The following is a 20,310-nucleotide window of genomic DNA, read 5'->3' on the forward strand; positions in this document are numbered from 1 at the left end:
TATTCTTTCTACAGTTAAAGATGGGCTTCAAAAATATTGTGATGAGATATATTCTACCAGTGGTGTTAACCAGATGTGGATTCTCAAAAATTCGAAAGATCTACTGCTTAATCTTCGATCACAGTCTTTGCAATTTTGCAGCAACATTAAGACTTTTGATTTTTCTACGCTTTACACTACTATTCCCCATGCTCATGTGAAAGATTGACTTCACCATCTCATTAAACAGAGCTTTTTCTATAAAAATTGGAACCGTAGATACAAATTTCTTGTTTTGGGTTACAATAATTCATATTTTGTGAAGAACCACACTGAATCAACCTGAAATATACTGAAGATGATATTATCAAAATGCTGGACTTTTTGATCGACAATATATTTGTTGAGTTTGAAGGATTCATATTTCAACAGACAGTCGGTATTCCAATGGGTACTTATTGTGCACCCCTACTAGCCGATTTTTTTTACTCGTATGAAGCAGAGTTCATTCATGGTGTTTACATGTCTCAATTGATACGTTATTCTCGTGCATGTTCACACTATACGGACTTCATATACAGGAGTGTGCTCCTAACGCAGAAACTGCTCCAACAAAGTTATGAGGAGGACAGATTAAAAATGACACTCCGCAAATTTTACGGACACCATCACGAATTGGTTGATCCATACAATGTATCTTTGTCCAAACTAACTATGGACATTTTTACTACATGTTAGATTGCGGTTTGTCATTACGTCGTCTGATCTTTTTATTACCGAACGTGACTTATTCCCGATTGTGACTGTTTTGCTGAGTGTGAATTCGCATTGCTATAAGACGTGTCACGGTACTTTTTCATCCCAAATTCATTTATTTAGTTTTGATTTTATATTTGATATTGTCATCGGATTTTGTCAAATGTTTTAACGTTTGTAGTTATACATTTTATTTTTTCTGTTGTATTCGTGTGTTATGGTAAAGACAATTGATCATCCAGTTTATTTATTAGATTTTAGTTTGGATCAACGTAATTTACACTATATATTTGGTTTACAGTTTGATTCAGAAGAACACCGACATAGCTAAATAATACAATTAATTATCTATTTACACAACAATTTGATATTAATTAGTATTGTAATTTTCACTGTTTATAACAAACGTAAGAGAAGTCATAAAAATCTAATCTTGAACTTCATCCAAATTCTTTCTTAATTTTGGGAACTCGTTTTAGAAATTCAAATGTGACGTCATTTTGAGCGTAACACTGGTTATGGCTAACAAGGCTGTGAATTTTTGTAATTTATCCGTTTTTGTTCTGTAGCTAGTCACCACTTCTGTTTAATCAAGTATATCTATTATATAGTCTTTTTATAAAATTTACTGTTTGCAAAAGTATGTATTATTCTAAATAATAAGGATGTTCTTGTCCCAGATGGATAAACCTGGCCGTATTGTCACAACTTTTTGGAGCTTTTGGTCCTCAGTACTTTTCAGCTTTGTACTTGTTTTGGCTTTCAAACTTTTTTCATCTGGGCGTCGCTGGTAAGTCTTGTATGGACGTGGCGCGCGTCTAGCGTATTACATTTTTAACCAGGCACCGGTTGTTGGCTATTAATCGTTTGTTTCTCTGTCCTATATTTTTTCCCATTTATTTGTATTGTAGTCTTGTAATGTAATATTGCCATTTTAATGTTATAATTAACATTGCCATTAAAGCTGGAGGTTTGGCATGCCACAAAACCAGGTTCAACCCACCATTTTTATCTTAAAAGCCCTGTACCAAGTCAGGGAAATGGCCATTGTTATATTATAGTTCGTTTCTGTGTGTGTTACATTTTAATGTAGTGTTTCTGTTGTGTCGTAGTTCTCTTATATTTGATGTGTTCCCTCAGTTTTAGTTTGTAACTCGGATTTTTTTTTCTCCATAGATTTATGAATTTCGAACAGCGGTATACTACTGTTGCCTTTATTTAGTGTATTTTATGTCTGGTGTATTTTACTTCATTTTAGCAGGTTAACGATTCTTCTTTTTTAAAATGCCTTCTTGTAATAGTAAATGAACATGTTTAATAAGTTAAAAGATTTTTCCCGGCACTAGAAACACTTAGTCATGTAAGGCGCATCACATTTCTACTTTGCATAATTATGCAAAAGAGGCGAAAACTACAAGATATCCTTCCTGTATGTATAATATGTATGGCACCGAACAGTTTAATCTGAATTAAGTGTATATGTTTATAGGATATGTAATGATTGTTTATAGTATGTAATGAATGTTCAAGGTAACGTGTATACTAGAAACAAAGATGGACAAACTTGTGCTTTTAGTCCTTGCGTCCATGTTCGTCATTAATATTAACTGTATTCAAGTGTTATTAGTTTCTATGGATGGCTTCAGATGGGACTATTTGACGAAAGTTTCCACTCCAAACTTTGATCGCCTTGCTCGACATGGAACTAAAGCCAGATACATTAATAACACCTTTATAACGAAGACATTCCCCAGCCATTATTCTATAGTTACAGGTAAGTTATATTGAGAACAATCTTTGCTTTTACAAAGGGTTATTTGGAAACATTGGGCTAGAAGGTAAGTCATCGAACTTTCATCAATTGTGTAAATGTTTGTTTTTTTTGTAAATTGAATTATTTAATCCTTAATCAATCAAAAAGAGTTTCAGAAGGAAAATGTGTAAAATTTGTGTTTGTGTGGATTATATTCGAGAGAACTAAAACAACACCAATACTATTCAAAGACGTGTTTTTTTAATGTTATTTAAAAGAATAGTTTGTTTTTCTAATTAGGTTGATATTTGATTAGAAGACTTTTAAAGATAAAAGATCGCATGAGGTTGTTGGGAGATCGACTTCATTTTTTTCCATTTTTTTTATTTTTTCAATTTATGTTTCAGTCCTTCTATAATTCTAGACATATAAGCATACACGCCATGCAGGATACAAGCTAACTACATGATGAAAACATAAAATATATACGCATCAACATGTTCTAGGATACACTCTTAAGCTGTAAAAACAATTTTCTGCCAATAAAAAATGTCCATCTGCATATATTTCTATTTCTTTGGCTACTGCCTTTACAGCTGTTATGGTGATTTCTACTTCTACTTCTACTTCTACCACTAAGTGACCACTAAGTGACCACTAAGTGACCACCGTCATTAGGTTGGCTATCCTGTCACTGTTTGGTGTGTGCTTGCAAACTTAATAAGTTAAAAAATAATTTAAACAAAAATGAAAAATTTTATGCTGTACATTACATTTATACATAGTGCAAATAAAAACATGGGACTTAAAATTTAACGTGCATGTAGTAGGCTCTTGAACGAGTCAAGACTTTCTGCATCGGTCACCGAGGCAGGCAAGGTGTTCTAATCTCTTATTGTACGTGGATAGAAGGACTCTTTCCTGATGCTGGACTTGCATGCTGATATTTGGAAAGAGTGAACATTCATGTCTTGATAATCTGTCTGGTGGTATTAGTTTGTCGCCGTCATCAACCTTTACTTCCTCATTTGAGATTTTATATAAGAGGGTTAGTCTAGCATTATTTCTTCTCTCTTCTAGTGTTGGCCATTTTAGTTTGTGTAGCATGGATTCAATTGATGATGTGTTGTAGTACCTGTTTGTTACATACCTTGCTGATCTTCGCTGAATCATGTATAGTTTATGCTTGTCTTTTTGAAGGTGAGAATCCCAAACTGAAATCGCATATTTAATTGTTGGTCTTACTAAAGCTGTATATGCATTTTCCTTGATCTCACTGTTAGCTATATGTAAGTTTCTTTTAAGGAATCATATTGTCCTATTCGCTTTCTGAGAAATGTTATTTATATGAAAACCCCACTTTAGATCAGATGTTATGGTGACTCCTAGATATTTGGCTGATGATACATGTTCTAAGTTGTGGCCGTAGAGAATGTAATTATTATGTAAAGGGTCCTTCTTTTTGGTTATTGGCAGAACAGCACATTTGTCAGGATGGAACTGCATCATCCATTGATCTTCCCATGTGGCTAGCTTATTTAGGTCTTCTTGTAGGATGTTGCTTTCTGATGATACAGTGAGGTACGCAATGGTGTCATCTGCAAATAGCCTCATTGTTGATGAAACGTTTTCCGGCATGTCATTGATGTAGAAGAGGCAGAGGCTTGGTCCTAGTACAGATCCCTGTGGGACTCCGGACTCTACATTTATGGAGTCAGACTTCTCCCTTTCTATGACAACGCACTGTGTTCTATCAGAGAATAAGCCTTTTATTGAAGTATTTGTTTTTCCTCTAATTCCATAATGGTCAAGTTTATGGATCAGGAGGCTGTGGCTTACTTTGTCGATTGCCTTCGAGAAATCTATGATGAAGTAGTCTGTTGCAAGGTTCCTCGTTATGTCATCAATGAACTCCACTAGTTGGGTTCCGCATGACAATTGTTTTCTATACCGTGCTGCATCTTGTATAGGATGTTTGTTATATCTATCTGCATGATTCATTATGTAGCTGGTGACAATATGCTCCATAATTTTGCAGCAGATTGAGGTAAGAGATACAGGTCTATAATTGATGGCTTCAAATCTTTTTTCCTTTTTTTAAAAATTGGGCATACATTGCTGTTTTCCATATCGTTGGTACCATTTTTTATATAATCTTCGATATATCATTGTTACGATTGGGGTTACTTATTATACGTAAAGCCATCTCTTTAAGTACTCTAGCTGTCAAGATATCTTGGCCTGCTGCTTTAAGCGGGTGAGTGCTAACAGTAGCTTTTTTATTCCATTTTCTGTTATGTTTATGTCTGCTGCTGTTTCAAAGTTCCCAGTCATTTTGCATCTCTGTTTGTATTCTGAGCTGGTAAATTCTGATTACTGGAAACTGCATCTTTGAACTGCTGGTTTAATATATTGGCTTTATCAGATGAATCTTCGTGAAGCAGGCCATCTGATTTTAGTGGTGGTATGTTACTTCCATCAGATTTTTTATGTTTTATATATGACCAGAAGCGCTTCATACAATTTGGGTTTTCATTACTTTCACTGCGTGGTGTGACTATGTGATTGTCTTCAATATATCTCCAGTATGCCTTGCGTATTTGTTTCTGTACCTCACGTTTCAGTTCTGTGTACTTAGAGTTGATACTGTGACAAGACTTATATATTCAAAATTACAGTATTGACATTTGTGGAGTGTTAAACAAAAGCGTCGTAAGTTTTGAACGAGAGTTACTTTGTTTCTATTGAACATTATTATATATGTATCACATATACATACTAAACTATCACAAACACTCCTTGTAAAGTAATAATAATTGATTGATAATTCGATTGTTCGATAAGTTTGGACGTGACTTCATCTGTTGTACTCATTATAACTCCTTCAAAGCAATTGACTTACAAAATAAACTAATTGGACATATCTCAAGTCAAACATCTGTAATGCAGTGATTGTCGATGCATGGTTTCTGTCTGCTATACCTGTAGTGATTTTCGCCTTTTTATTCAAGCATAAACGGTGCCGTTGATTTTTTCGTGTGAATTATTTCACATTGTGTCACGCCGATGACATTTAAAGCTATAATTTACGTTTTATTTTGCTTACGGTGACCTAGTATTGCTCATATCCCAATTCTATAATAAAAATAATACTAGACTAGACTATAATGGTTTACTTTCATATATTGTGACTAAGATGGAGATTTGTCCCATTGGCACTCATGCCACATCTTCCTATATCTATAACTGCTTCGGCTTTCTATCGAGAATTTTTAATCTTATTCTGATTATGGCAAGTCAGCATATGTAAAGAAACATCACCGAATAAATATTTACCACAGAGGAAATTACTGTTGATTAACAGTCCAGCTGTTTCGTATACAAAAATGATTTAATATCCGCCTCAACCTACTTTTACTTGATCCGATGTTGATAGTTAAGATCGACGTGTTTATATATACGTGGGGTTGAAATGACGTTCCAGGTTGCAATTAACGCAATATTTACATAACTGAAAATTGTTTGTAGCAGGGATATTAACTGTTTTCCTGTTCCCATCCATTTAGAAAAAGATATAAAAACTTGAAAAGGAGCTCCATAACCTATCAATATTTTTGTAGCTTATTTGGTTCCGCAACAAATGCTCTTCCAATTTCGAGTATCAATTTTTAATTCGTTATTTTTTTTTATTTCATCTTATCAGTCAGGATCCTACTTCGTCAAAATTATCTCCCCATTACGCCAGTTCATTTTCACAGTCGTAGAAACGGAGGCCATTGTAGGGATGACGCGCTACCAATTTTGCTCTTGGAAACCGATAAATTTATCCATATTGCACCATTACGATCCTTATATGTCAGTTGTATTTTTAAAGACAAATGTATCAACTAGCTAATGAGCATCAGTTAATAATCTTGTCTGCATTGATTCAACTTAAAACTATTGTCTGATCGGTTGTCAGGTGGAATTTTCGAAAATTCATAAACATTTAAAAAAATTCTAAATAAATATTTCGTGGAAGGGCAGACTAGATTTTTTTAGTGTATGAAGACTATAAACTCTAGTTATCACACACAAAAATATTGGAATTTTTCGAAGATATGCATTTTCATCATCCAACTTGAAAGACTGTCGTCAAGTACTTTCAGTAAAAAAATAGCTATCCGAACACACCTTCTCTGTTTTTGTGACTCATTAGATAGGTATTTCACTTGACCTATATATTTCATCTTTTAGTACTGTGATTTTTTTGTGTTTTAACGTCAACCTGTAGCTTTAATGTATAAAAATGATAGAATTTGAAGCGAGACGATGTATGAAATATTCTTGCTTTGTACGATATCAAGACAAAATACTCAACTCAAACACGCCCTAACATAAAACGGTGCACTCGATTTTCTCTTTTCGATACAATTGTTACCCATTTTTGAATTTTTTTCTTTAGTCACATAATGGAAGGGCAGACACGAAAATTACTGAAGTAATAGATTGATATGGTTTCCGTCCGTAGTAATTTTTTCAAAAAAATCGGAGGTTATGCATTTTTGTCATCCAACTTGAAAGATACCCATGTCGTCGACTTGATATCTAATTGTTCTGCTTAACTATGAACTAGATAAATTGAAAACTTATGCAAATGGTGTTTTTGAAATAAAACACCTCGTAATTGAGAAGAAAATTGCAATTTTGTTTGTTTCTATTAACTTTTAAAAAGTTTGTCACTATAGTAAACAATACAGTAAACATTTATCGCCTTCTCTAACAAAGAGCTTCGATTCTTTTGTTCTATTTCAACCTGGTTTCCGACTGTTATATTACGCCCTTAATTACTACTTGAAAAGCGATATTCAATAGGATTAATTTTGATTAAGGAATCAAGTTTAAGGCAAAGCAAAACAAACAAATAATTTATGTGGAAAATAACGACAACAGTTCACTTCGAAAGCTGATGTCACGAAACAGTTTAAAGCGCAAACTGGTACTAGTTCATTTTTGAAACTTTCACTAGTCTACATGCAAGAGCGGCTAGTTAAATGTAAGGCTGAAGAGTCATTTGAAGTTAAATAGCAAAAAACAAGATACGGATCCGAATGATGCAATAGTTCTTTGGCGGCAAAATAACGCAATTAATCAAGGCTCTTTCATTAAATTGGTTTATCTTTTAAATGAGATAAACCGTATTAAATGTGAACTTTTATTCACAAGCACTTGTCTCAATTGTTTTCTTTTTATATACCTTTATATTATGTTAAGGTATATATGATATTTTCTGAGATAAGTGTCTGTGCTTTTAATAAATGAATGAAGAAACACCTTTAAAATTGTTATATATTGCAACAAAATTGGCATGAAAGTATTACTCTTATTAAAAAATAAATAGATTGCAAACACATGCATATCATACCAATCAAAGAATGCAAACTAAATAAAAAGTCTGTTGAATTTTCCTAGTGAAGCTTAGCGCGAACACTTTAATCTGTAGAGTATAGGTCTTTGTGGGTTGTTGGAATTATAATGGTTATCTGTAGTTGTACTGATATTCATGTTCCTGTATTTTAGACGTTGCTAAATGTTTGGAAAAAAAAATAAAATAACAAAATAACCGCACTCCGAGAAAAACTGAAATTAAAATGAACGTCCGTAATCAAATGACAAAATCATAAGCTCAAACACATCAAACGAATGGATATGATCTGTCATATTCCTGACTTGGTATAGGCATTTTTTGGTAGCAAATGGCTGGTTTTATAGCTAGTTAAACTTCTCACTCGTTGACAAAGTTCTGTCTTTGAAACAATGATATTGTTAAATTGTAGGTCTATATGAAGACAGCCATGGGATCATTGGGAATAAAATGTATGATCCAGTTTTCAACAGCACTTTCAACTTGAGAAATCACGAAACGAGATGGTGGAATGGTGGAGAACCTATATGGGTAACTGCACGTCGTCAAAACCTGACAAGTGCCACGTATTTCTGGGCAGGAAGTGAGGCCGAAATCAGGGGTTACAGACCAAACATTTGGAAGGCAAGCCGTATAAAAAATCAGTGCCTTTCAAAAATCGTATTGATACTGCTATAAAATGGTTGACAGATAAACAAATAGATCTTGTACTTCTGTATTTCCATGAACCGGATGCCACTGGACATGCCTATGGTCCAGATTCGCTTCAGATTATTGACAAGGTTAAAGCTATGGATAAGATTTTAGGATATCTTTTGGATAAATTTGACTCGCATAATCTCACGAACAAGGTGAATTTGATATTGACCAGCGATCATGGAATGACAACTATAGATACTGCTAACAAAGTAGTGGACATTACAGATCATGTGGATATGAGCAAACTACAGTTTACTGTGGATAACGGTCCAATAATGCAAGTCCAACCTATTTTAGGACAGATAGATAATGGTGTCCGAAGTCTTCGGAAGGTTTCACATATTTCAGTTTTCAAGAAGGAAGAAATACCCGATCACTGGCACTACAGAAACAGCAGACGCATTATGCCAGTATTTCTGCTTGCCGAAGAAGGATGGTCAATCACAAAAGTAAGTAAAACTATTTTATGATGGTACATATGGCATTTAGAAAAGAGCAATTAAAAGTTAATTTCCTTGAAAAGTAGGGACTGTCTGTACTGCTTCTACTCGGTCTCACAATGAGTTCAATATAGTATCAACTGGTAAAGAGACAAATATCCACCTTAGTGGTGTAAAAGTCTATGTTTCCATTTTTTCATAATATGTGCTGTACCAAGTCAGTAAATTACAATTGTTATCTTATAGTTCGTTTCTGTGTGTGTAAATAAATTCATCATAGATGCCAGGATCAAATTTTGTATTTACGCTAGACGCGCGTTTCGTCTACAAAAGACTCACCAATGACGCTCGAATCCAAAAAGTTAAAAAGGCCAAATAAAGTACGAAGTTGAAGAGCATTGAGGACCAAAATTCCTAAAAGTTTTGCAAAATACAGCTAAGGTAATGTTGCATTGTCGTTTGATTTTTGTTGCACTTCATTGTTTTTGTTGTTTCATTGTTTTCCTCTTATAGATGATGTGTTTCCCTCGGTTTAAGTTTTTAACCCGGATTTGTTTTCTCTCAATTGATTTATGACATTCGAACAGCGGTATACTACTGTTGCCTTTATTTACCAAAAAATTATTAAGACAATGCTAGAGTATTTCCTCGAGTGTATCTTAGATATGGCTTATTCTCTTACAGCGAATAAACTATATTTATCATGACCAACTTACTACTAGGAACATTAACGGCTTTGTTTACTAAAAATAAAGTTGAAATTAATTGTCCTGCAATTATGAAATCAAGCTTTCATACAATATTTGATTTAAATTTGAAACGTATAGAAGACACCACGTTTATATACAGTTCATTAAAACATATTTATTTTATTGCCTATAACAAATAGGATCAGACACAAATTATCACAACTTAGATAGAGTCCTTTCCTAAATTAAAGTTATAACAAGTGAAACTGCGAGCTACTGCTCACTGATGATACCCCCGCCGCAAGTGGATAATATTAATAGTGTAAAAATATGCAAGTGTTCGGTAAACAGGAAGTTGTCGAGTGATGAATCTGAAAACGCATCACACGGTGTAGCTGACTTATATAAATCCTGAAACCAAATTTCAGAAATCCTTGTATTGTAGTTCCTGAGAAAAATGTGACGAAAATTTTCAACTTGGCTATCATGTGTAAAATCAGACAAGTGTTCGGTAAACAGGAAGTTGTCAAGTGATGAATCTGAAAACGCATCACACGGTATGACTGACATATATAAATGTTGATACCAAATTACAGAAAGGGTGGATGTGTAGTTCCTGAGAAAAATGTGACGAAAGTTTCATGGGACGGACTGACTGACGGACTGATGGACTGACGGACTGATGGACGGACGGACTGACGGACGGACTGACAGACAGAGGTAAAACAGTATACCCCCCCCCCCCTTTTTAAAGCGGGGGTATAATAATATGAATACAAAAGACTATCTATAGTCCTGGCTTGTTCCGGTACTGCAATCTCAGATAATATGATAATGAATGTTGCATGTTGTTTCCTATTTCAGAACAAAACATTAGCATCATTGTATCGTGGGAGAGGCGCTCATGGTTATGATAACCGTCTAAATAGTATGAAACCAATATTTCTCGCTAGAGGTCCAAATATCAAAGAAAAATATATAACAGACACATTCAGAAGTATCGATATCTATTCAACGATCTGTCATTTGTTAGATATAAAACCAGCACCAAACAATGGCAGTCTAACAGTAACTTCAAGTTTTCTTGTAGCGACTAAAGGCAGTAATGCTGCGAATGCGAACATTGTTTCATTCTTGACATTCGTTTTGTGTACACTACTAAAAATATTAGGAGCTGTTTGTTGTTAGACAATGATATAAAATAACCTGTTGTTTCCATATTTTACAGTAATTTTTTTATTGTTATCTGAATTGCTAGACAGAATTAGTGCTTGCATAACTTACTTTATAAATAGCAGCGTAGAAATCAAGTATAATTCGGAGTTTTAATAGTATGACGACGTCCATTATCACTGCACTAGTATACATATTTTTTAAGGGGCCAGTTGAAGGACACCTACGGGTGCGGGAGTTTCTCGCTACATTGAAGACCCATTGGTAGCCTTCGGCTGTTGTCTGCTCTATGGTCGGGTTGTTGTCGCTTTGACACATTCCCCATTTCCTTTCTCAATTTTATTTACAAAATATATTTACACGATTCCTTGAATTTAATTCATAATTTCTATGAAAGTCTACAAATCCATGTTTATTTTTTGAAAGACAATATAGCCTTTAATTTTGTAAGGTTATTCATCAGAAGCATATTGATTGTGTGGTGTAAAACTCTATTTAATTCAAAATTCAAAAGTATATTTTTTGAAACGTATGAGTTTTAGTTAAATTCAATATCGTTTGTATAAACATTTAATATATTTAAAGTGAAACGATGACTACATTAAGATAGATTGTTAGCAAATTTCACATTGTCAGTTGTGTATATTTCTATATATACAGTAAACTGATTGATTTAAGGTGTTGGTGGGTCAGTGCTTGTGTTGTTTTGTCTACTGCACTGGTTATTAAACAAAAATCCCGTGTATTCTCCGGCTTGACATACTCTAAGTGTTGTCCTTCCAAAATTTACACAGCGTCCTCCAATTCGTCGTGTTCGGCACTGTAAATACGAAAGACATCAATGTGAATAAAAAAACCAACAATACAATAAATCCAAACACTGAATTAAGACTTCAAGACAGAAACTTGTAATCCAGACGTTGTCGTTGATTGTTGTATACATATTTGATTTTTGTTTATTGTTGTAATGTTCGTCTGATCGTTGGTTTTCTATTTTGAATTGTTTCACATACTGCCATACCTGATATTATAGCTTAATAATTAAATTTTGGATGTAACGTGTCTTCTGATTGGCTGACGTCGTTTTGTTTATCAGCCCGTAGACATAATTTTGTCATGTGACCGTGACGTCATCAACGTTTTTTTCATGATTTACTCCGGTTTAAAATGGATTTATGTGTAAACGCGCATTATTCAGTGTGCACCACATTTTTTATGTTATTTCTTCATAGACAGAAAAAATATTAAAGTCATGCCTTAATTATACAGTAAAAGTTTTGCTTTAATCTTGAAATCTGTACGTGACTTTATGTTGTTTTCATTTTTGTCCTTTTTGTTTATGAATACATGTCTCATTTGCAATCATATTGCATCTCCCTATTTCTATCTTTGCAATACATGTTGTTATAATATAAATAGAGTGCATTTTTAGTTACATTTTTAAATTTGACAGAAATAACGTTCATAGAACCGGATTTAATCAGAGCAGCATTCTCTCTTTTGTACCTCAACAGAAGTTATTAGATATGTTACTGACGTTTTTTCATATACATTTAAGGTGTTGTCTATGCTATGATATCATTCACTGATTGGTTGTTTCATATGTAATTCTTGTGAAAGAACCATAACTATTTTCATTTTGTGATTGTAAATTCCAGCAATTTATCATGTACATTCGAGCCAATGCATCGGGGTTTGCGATGGTCTAGTTTCATATCAAATAATTCATTCAAAGACGTTTTTGTTGGTATCGACAATTAAGCAGCCCCTCCTAAAAGCAAAACAACGAAAAATATATATAAAAAAAAAACACGGAAAAAAAAACGCCAGAAAAAACAAAAATAAATATCACAGAAAATTTATATTTCAAGAATTCTAAGATTCATTAGTCTTTGTAATTTTATATTGTGTTTTGTGTTTTGTGTGCTGTTGTTTGTCTGTTGGTGTTTTTCTTTTTTAGTCATGGCGTTGTCATTTTTTTTTCGATTTGAATTTTAAATGTCCCTTTATAAAATGTATCCTTCGTCTCTCTTTTGTGAACTTACCGTTTCAACGTCTACATAACATTCCACGTCATTAGGAGATGGTGTGTCAGGTGCAAATCTCTGAATCTCATCTCTACTGGGGAAACCATCACTGGCCGCTTCTAGTAAAGCTTGATAACTTGGATTTGATAATGTCTGTAAATATTTAACGTATAAAAACGTATTTTGGGGGGTAAATATTGGTATCGTTTACACATAAAGATAATTTCCTTTCATAGGAATAATCTGTCAAATTTTTGGCAGAGGAATTGGAATTTGGGAAAACCATACTTTTGTTTGTTTATTAAAAACACTGAATTGAGAGTTTTATTGTTTACACATTACTTAAAATGATTATTTTCTAATTCCAATTGCAGTTTATTCACATGAGGATTATCAGCCTTTAATTTTAAATACACACCGAACATATGTATCTTATGTTAAGTCATGGAAGTATAATTTTGATATCATACTTCCATGGAAAACTGAACTACATCTTTTATAACTATGCCATCTACTTCTCAATTTCTGATGCAGTGAATAAGATAAGGTTAACGTTATTATTACCACGGCATGGGTGGATACTAGTACCTCTGCTGGTAGACTTTTAAATGGATACTGTTTTATTGAAATTTGGGTTTATACAATTTTAGCAAAACATTTTAAAATTAAGCCTAGGAATGGACCTCCCTCGTTAATAGCTTTGAATCCTTGGCAAATTTGGTTTTGGTCTATTTTTGTTTTATCACTTCTTTAACGTTTGAAATAAATTTGTTTTAATATTTTGAGCTGAGCATCACCGAATATTATTAAGAGACATTAAATGTCGAAATGTGCATCTGGTGCAGTGAAATAAAATTGATACTGTTGACGTTAGTATAGACCTAGTTAAAATTGATTTAAGCCAACCAAGCCATAAATATCATTCCGCAGTGCATAATTCATCAGTGGAATTGTAGTAAATGCTGACTCTTTCCCTTACACTTGTTTCTAAAATTATTGCAAGATATTGCCAATGTGAAAAATGCAATCGTATTTGAAAAATGTTCCACTTTTTTGTTGTTGGTAAGATGGTCATCTAAAATCGTTGCTGTAGTAACTATAAGTGTAGCGGGAAAAAATATTCAGGAAAACATTAAATGTTCTGGTTATACTTTGATTATCATTTCTTTCAGCTTTTTTTAATTTCAAGATAAATTTGCAAGAAAAAAATAAATAACAAAAATACCGATTCCAAGGAAAATTCAATACAGAAAGCCCTTTATCAAATGGCAAAATAAAAAGCTCAAATAGTTATCAAAGGTACCAGGCTAATAATTTAATACGCCAGACGCGTTTTTTGGCTACATAAGACTCATCAGTGAGGCTCAGATCAAAATAGATATAAAGCCAAACAAGTACAAGTTGAAGAGTATTGAGGACCCAAAACTAAAAAAAATGTGCAAAATACGGCTAAGGTAATCCATGCCTGGGATAAGAAAATCCTTAGTATTTCGAAAAATTCATACTTCTTTAAACAGGAAGTTTTTAAAAATGACCATATAATTGATATTCATGTCAACACTGAAGTGCTGACTACTGGGCTGGTGATACACTCGGGAACAAAAAGTTCACCAGCAGTGGCATCCACCCAGTGGTGTAAATAGTTATCAAAGGTATCAAACACATCAAACGAACCGAAAACAACGCTACTACATATCAGTCTAGTCTAATTCTAGGAATAGAAATAATTTAAATCGCCAAATTCTTAAAGATTGAAATGAACTACAAGTCGTGTGAAAACCACAAAGTATGATTTTGTTCAGAATAGATTTTCTCGTCATTAATAGAACAATCTAATACATGTATTGTATCATTCTTACTTAATAACATTGATATCTCTTCCAACTCAGAGTAAACCAGCTAATTTAAGCCTGCTGTGCATTTAACTACAAAAATCTTCTTTCCCAGTAAAATGAAGAAGATTATTCTAGAAATGAATCACGGTGTATGAAATTGAATGACATATGAGGGATTCAAATTGACTATTGGCGAAAACATAATCCTAAACAGTTTTTCAATGACTTTGATAATGGAAAAAAGAACGCTAATTGTTATTCAAAGTCTCATGATTTTTATATTTATTTCAAAAACCTAACTCATGAAACAAGTCCTAATACGACAGATGAGTTTGAATTTGGTAATCAAGAGTGTTTGTTATTTTCTGTAATGCGGAAAACGGAAAATCCCTTATCAAATGGTAAAATAAAAAGCTCAAACAGAACAAACGAATGGATAAAAACTGTCATATTCCTGACTTGGTACAGGCATTTTATTATGTAGAAAATGGTGGATGAAACCTGATGTTATAGCTAGCTAGTATATTTATGATGATTGTAACTCACAAATAAGCTATCATAGAGATTCATGTTATAATTAAATGAGTTGCTTCAACGAAGTATGAATTTACCCAAAAATTACAAGCCAGATGATTGCATACCTTGCATTTACTTTTAAAACTTTACTACTATTTAAGAACATTTATTTTCCTGTTTTCAGTTTAGGTGAAGTTGATTTTGCTTTTTTTAATACAAAATGTATATCTCAACGCTAACTCGTCGAGTAAAAATTGTTTATATGTGAACCAACTTAACTATCACCAACCAAATTTTTAAACCAATCGACAGAAATGACCACAGATCAAAATCGTTTTCTTGCTTTTTTAACATTGAAGCAGAATTTTACAAGATATCAAAAACAAATTTTCTTATTAAGAAGACAAATCGAGCATAAACAACTTACCTGACTGTTGCCCATCTGTGAATCAGCAACCATTCGTTTACCCGATATCCTTATTCCCTCACGGCAGAGGTAACCAAAAACTAAACTCAAAATAACGGATAGCCGAAACATGTATTCCATATTTCTTACGGCGACAAGTTGAGCAAAATGTGTTTCTTTTTTCAATCGGACACAAAATAGTCATATTAACGATCACTACTACCACGCATTATTGTCTGAGAATAATTTATAATTGTCAAGCACCCTTGATATGGCATACTTTGATGTACCAACTGATATGGGCCCTAATGTCATCCAACATTTCTTTGATAATTAGTAAATTGCGGAACAGATCAAGGCGATATACAAAAAATACTGCAATTACACCCCAATTGATAAAACAAAAACCAATTCACGATTATAAACCGGAAACATCGGCACCAGCAGTTCTTTTACGGAAATTTAACTGCAGAAAAATACAGCTAAAAGTAAATCTGATTCGATACAGATAATCAAGTTGTTCGAAGTACCACCCTAAGCTGTCTCTTTTTAATAAAGTACGCAAAATCAAATTGCCTGAATATCGATAATGTTCAAATTACTTTAACCTTTTAGGACGATCAGTATGAGGCAAACATATTAAAACTTCAAATTGAGTGTTGTTTAGAATTTGTATCACAGGTAATTGTCTCTGGGATTAAAAAATAAGTGTCTGTCATTTGTATGAAGTTGTCTAAAAATGTTGAAAACAGATATTTGAATGAAGAGCACATGGTCGTAGAAAAAAGGTTGTCTGCTTGCATACAAAGTGGTAATTTTTTTTTATATTTTCATTAAAAAAGTACCATCTATTCATATTTGTGTGGAAATTTCTGTTCCTTCTCTAGAATTATCCTTTGTTCATTAAAGAACAGACTGCCTGGAAAAGTCTCCCGCTTTGATCACAGGTCCCAAGTCAGAAGCCTGTAATCCAGAGTATTTCGTTGATTGTTGTTGTGTTAATATTTTTGTTTTTCGTTCATTATTTAGTACATAAAAAGTAAAATTACAAACTCCGAGGATAATTCAAAACGGAAAGACCAATATCAAATGGCAAAATCAAATAATAAAACACATCAAACGAATGGACAACAACTGTCATATTTCTGACTTGGTACAGGCATTTTCAAATGTGGAAAATGGTGGATTAAACCCTGGTTTTGAAGCGCTAAACCTCTTACTTGTATGACAGTTGCATCAAATTCCATTATATTGACCTTTATGTGTGAACAAAACAACCAGACATAATAGGTAAAAATGTCACAAATAGGGGAACAACAGCAACACGAACCTCAGTAAATACTGGGAGGGGGTTGATCTCGAAGCCCTGGAAGGGTAAGCATATCCTGCTCAACACGCGACAGCCGTCGGGATGCTCATGTTTTTACAAACTCGGTAGGTCACATTCGTGAAAAGGGAACGGGATTGTAGATACGACAGCTAGAAGGAACATATCCGATATCATCTGTGAAATGGATATTCCACAACGGTCAACCAGCCCGTGATGGCGTCCGTAAAATTTACTTAAGAATTGAATACTTCTTTTTGTAACTTCATTGGAGTGTAAAAGAGTTAACCGAAGTACATTTTGTATGAAGGGCGAAAGCGCTTCATTCTAAAAATGTGTGTACGGTCAACGTTATTACAACCCTATAATGAAGTTACAAAAAGAAGCATTCAATACTTATAATTACATTTTTTATAGGATCATGAAAACACGAATTTTATCATTTCTTTTTTATTTAATTCAACTGTGCACTTTATTGTCGGACCTCGTCTTATCATGAATGATAAGTTTTATTGTGTAATGCAATTCCTTAAGGAATAACACGTGATGTGCAGTTAGCCAATCATAATAACGTATTATAATGAAACATACATCTAATGTAATAATAAAGTGATGATTGCAACTTCACTATTTGGAACTCTTGGACTAAAAAATGAAAATAACTAGATATAAGTCCTAATCAAAAGATAAAACAAATCTGACGAATGGATAACTGTTATATTCCTGACTTGGTACATGCATTTTCTTATGTAGAAAATGGTGGTTGAACCTGGTTTTATATCGCAAAACATCTCACTTGTATGACAGTCGCATCAAATTTCATTATATTTACAACGATGCGTGAACAAAACAGACATAATAGGTAAAATTGTCAAAATAGGGTACAGCAGTCATCACCAGTCATCACAACTGTCATATTCCTGACTTGGTACAGATATATTCTCTTCTTTTTTTCAAACTTCAGATACTTTATTTCACTAATAGTTTTTAACAAAGCCTCTTAATGCTACAAAATGGCACTAAGGTTCTGCCTAGTATTGGTAATAACCAATAAAACCAGGGGATTTCATTGGCAAACTTTTTATAATCTACATAATATTACGTGTTATTTACAATTTACAGAGTGATAGCTGTCTACTGGCATGTATACATTAATTTATTACACACATATTCTTATGCAGAAAATGTAGGATTAAACCTGGTTTTATAGCTAGATAAACACACTTGTATGAAAGTCGCATCAAATTCCATTATATTGACAACCATGTGTGAACAAAATAAACAGATATAATAGGTAAATATTTTAAATAAGGCCTTTAGTTTCTCGTTTTAATTTGTTTACATTTTAAGTCACATCTAGAGAAATACACATGAAAGATAAAACCCCCAAATTACAAAAAAATAAGTATTACTGGACTTAACAGCAACATAAAAAATCCGAGGTTATGACTTTTAACATCCTAGAGACTCTTTAAGGGGGACATATTCGGAATGCACTTCCGAGCCAGGAAAAAAATCACCAATACTACATTTTGTAAGCCATTTCATATATGGAACTCTAATAACATCAGCAAGAACCCAAAATAATGATATATAATAGCTGTTTACTATAAGTGCTGTTGTATAGGGAAGAATGATGAAGAATGACTGTTAAGACATCAACATGCTTTACCAGTTTTATCAACAGCTGCCTAAAAGATATTAAGGATATTCTGCCCATGCACGTAAGACCAACAAAACAAAACCAGCCTAGAACAGAGATGCGTTGAACGATCTAGCCGTTGTCCTACATGTCTCGGGATATAACAAGGACTAGGTAGGCAGGTAACTGCTTGTTTTGATTACACGTTCTATATATATATCTGTTTCCATTCAATGATCTATTATTTATATTTATAGATTATCGTTCATCGGTACGGCGAAGGCGAGAAAAGCAATTGAGTTGAGATGATCAATGATAATCTGCTTATCGATATTTTACCTATGACGACGTTGTCAATTTCATCTCAATTTCATTAGCAACGACACGTGCCTCCGTATCTTCTAGCGATAATTTTTCCATCTTAAGCGAGTAGCATGATATGAAAAATTATCACAAAAAAGATCAAAGGAAAAATGCACAAAAAAGCGATATTATTTATCAGTCGATTACAGAGCTCTTAAATGCTCAGATTGTATTCTAACTTGTTTATACTACTCAACAAAAGTGTAGCAAACACAACATCTGACAGAAAAAAAAATAAAACAGAACCTCAATTTATCTTTAAAAAAAGTTTGTGTTTTCTTAATTTTCAATCATTTATTTTGACTACAGTTTTGCTGGCCAAACTTCAGACAGCTACACTCTTCGCAAATTTTGACGAAGAGGTCAAAATTGAAAGTTTCAATTTCAACGAAATAAATACATACAACGAGCAAAATTGACGAAATTGGTGAATAAAAAAGTGACCTAACAAAAAATAAAAAACTCAAAGGAAAATTTAAAACAGAAAGTCTCTTTATCAAATGGCTAAATCAAAATATCACACACACACACATCAAACGAACGGAATATGATGGCATGATCGATTATATATGACCAGAAACTAACATTTCCCTCGTCCAAAAATTGTGTGTAGTTTACTTTTATAATCTATTCAACATCCTAAACTACAGGCTCTCAAGAGCCTGTGTCGCTCACCTGTTACTGTATTTACTGATGTCGGCCATCTTGGTTGGCAGGCAGGGTCATTAGACACTTTTTAAAATAGATACCCTAGTAATGATAGTGGCCAAGTTTGGTTAAATTTGGCCCATAGTTTTAGAAAAGAACATTTTTGTACAAGTTACAAAAATGATGAAAAGTTGTTCAATATTGAATATAAAGGACAATAACTCCTTAAGGAGTTCTCTGACAATTTTGGTCATTGTTGACTTATTTGTAGATCTTACTTTGCTGAACATTATTGCTGTTTACAGTTTATCTCTATCTATAATGATATTCAAGATAATAACCAAAAACTGCAAAATTTCCTTAAAATTACCAATTCAGGGGCAGCAACCCAACAACGGGTTGTCCGATTCATCTGAAAATTTCAGGGCAGATAGATCTTGACCTGATAATCAATTTTACCCCGTCAGATTTGCTCTAAATGCTTTGGTTTTTGAGTTATAAGCCAAAAACTGCATTTTACCCCTATGTTCTATTTTTAGCCGTGGCGGCCATCTTGGTTGGATGGCCGGGTCACCGGACACATTTTGTTAACTAGATACCCCAAAGATGATTTGTGCCAAGTTTGGTTGAATTTGGCCCAGTAGTTTCAGAGG

The 20,310-nt window shown here is 33.4% G+C and overlaps 1 long non-coding RNA gene and 1 pseudogene across 1 annotated transcript; one reads left to right on the forward strand and one right to left on the reverse strand.

The window, feature by feature from the left end:
* Window positions 1–2,143: 2,143 nt before the first annotated feature.
* On the forward strand, window positions 2,144–11,515 carry LOC143045843 (ectonucleotide pyrophosphatase/phosphodiesterase family member 5-like; annotated as a pseudogene).
* LOC143045844 (uncharacterized) lies at window positions 11,448–15,885 on the reverse strand. The gene is made up of 3 exons (XR_012969033.1): window positions 15,699–15,885; window positions 12,939–13,073; window positions 11,448–11,713 (listed from the first exon to the last, which is right to left on the reverse strand). It is a non-coding gene; the product is annotated as an uncharacterized LOC143045844 (long non-coding RNA).
* Between the last annotated feature and the right edge of the window lie 4,425 nt (window positions 15,886–20,310).

This window comes from Mytilus galloprovincialis, chromosome 9 (genome assembly GCF_965363235.1).
Source record: "Mytilus galloprovincialis chromosome 9, xbMytGall1.hap1.1, whole genome shotgun sequence".
In the NCBI taxonomy this organism is placed as follows: domain Eukaryota; kingdom Metazoa; phylum Mollusca; class Bivalvia; order Mytilida; family Mytilidae; genus Mytilus; species Mytilus galloprovincialis.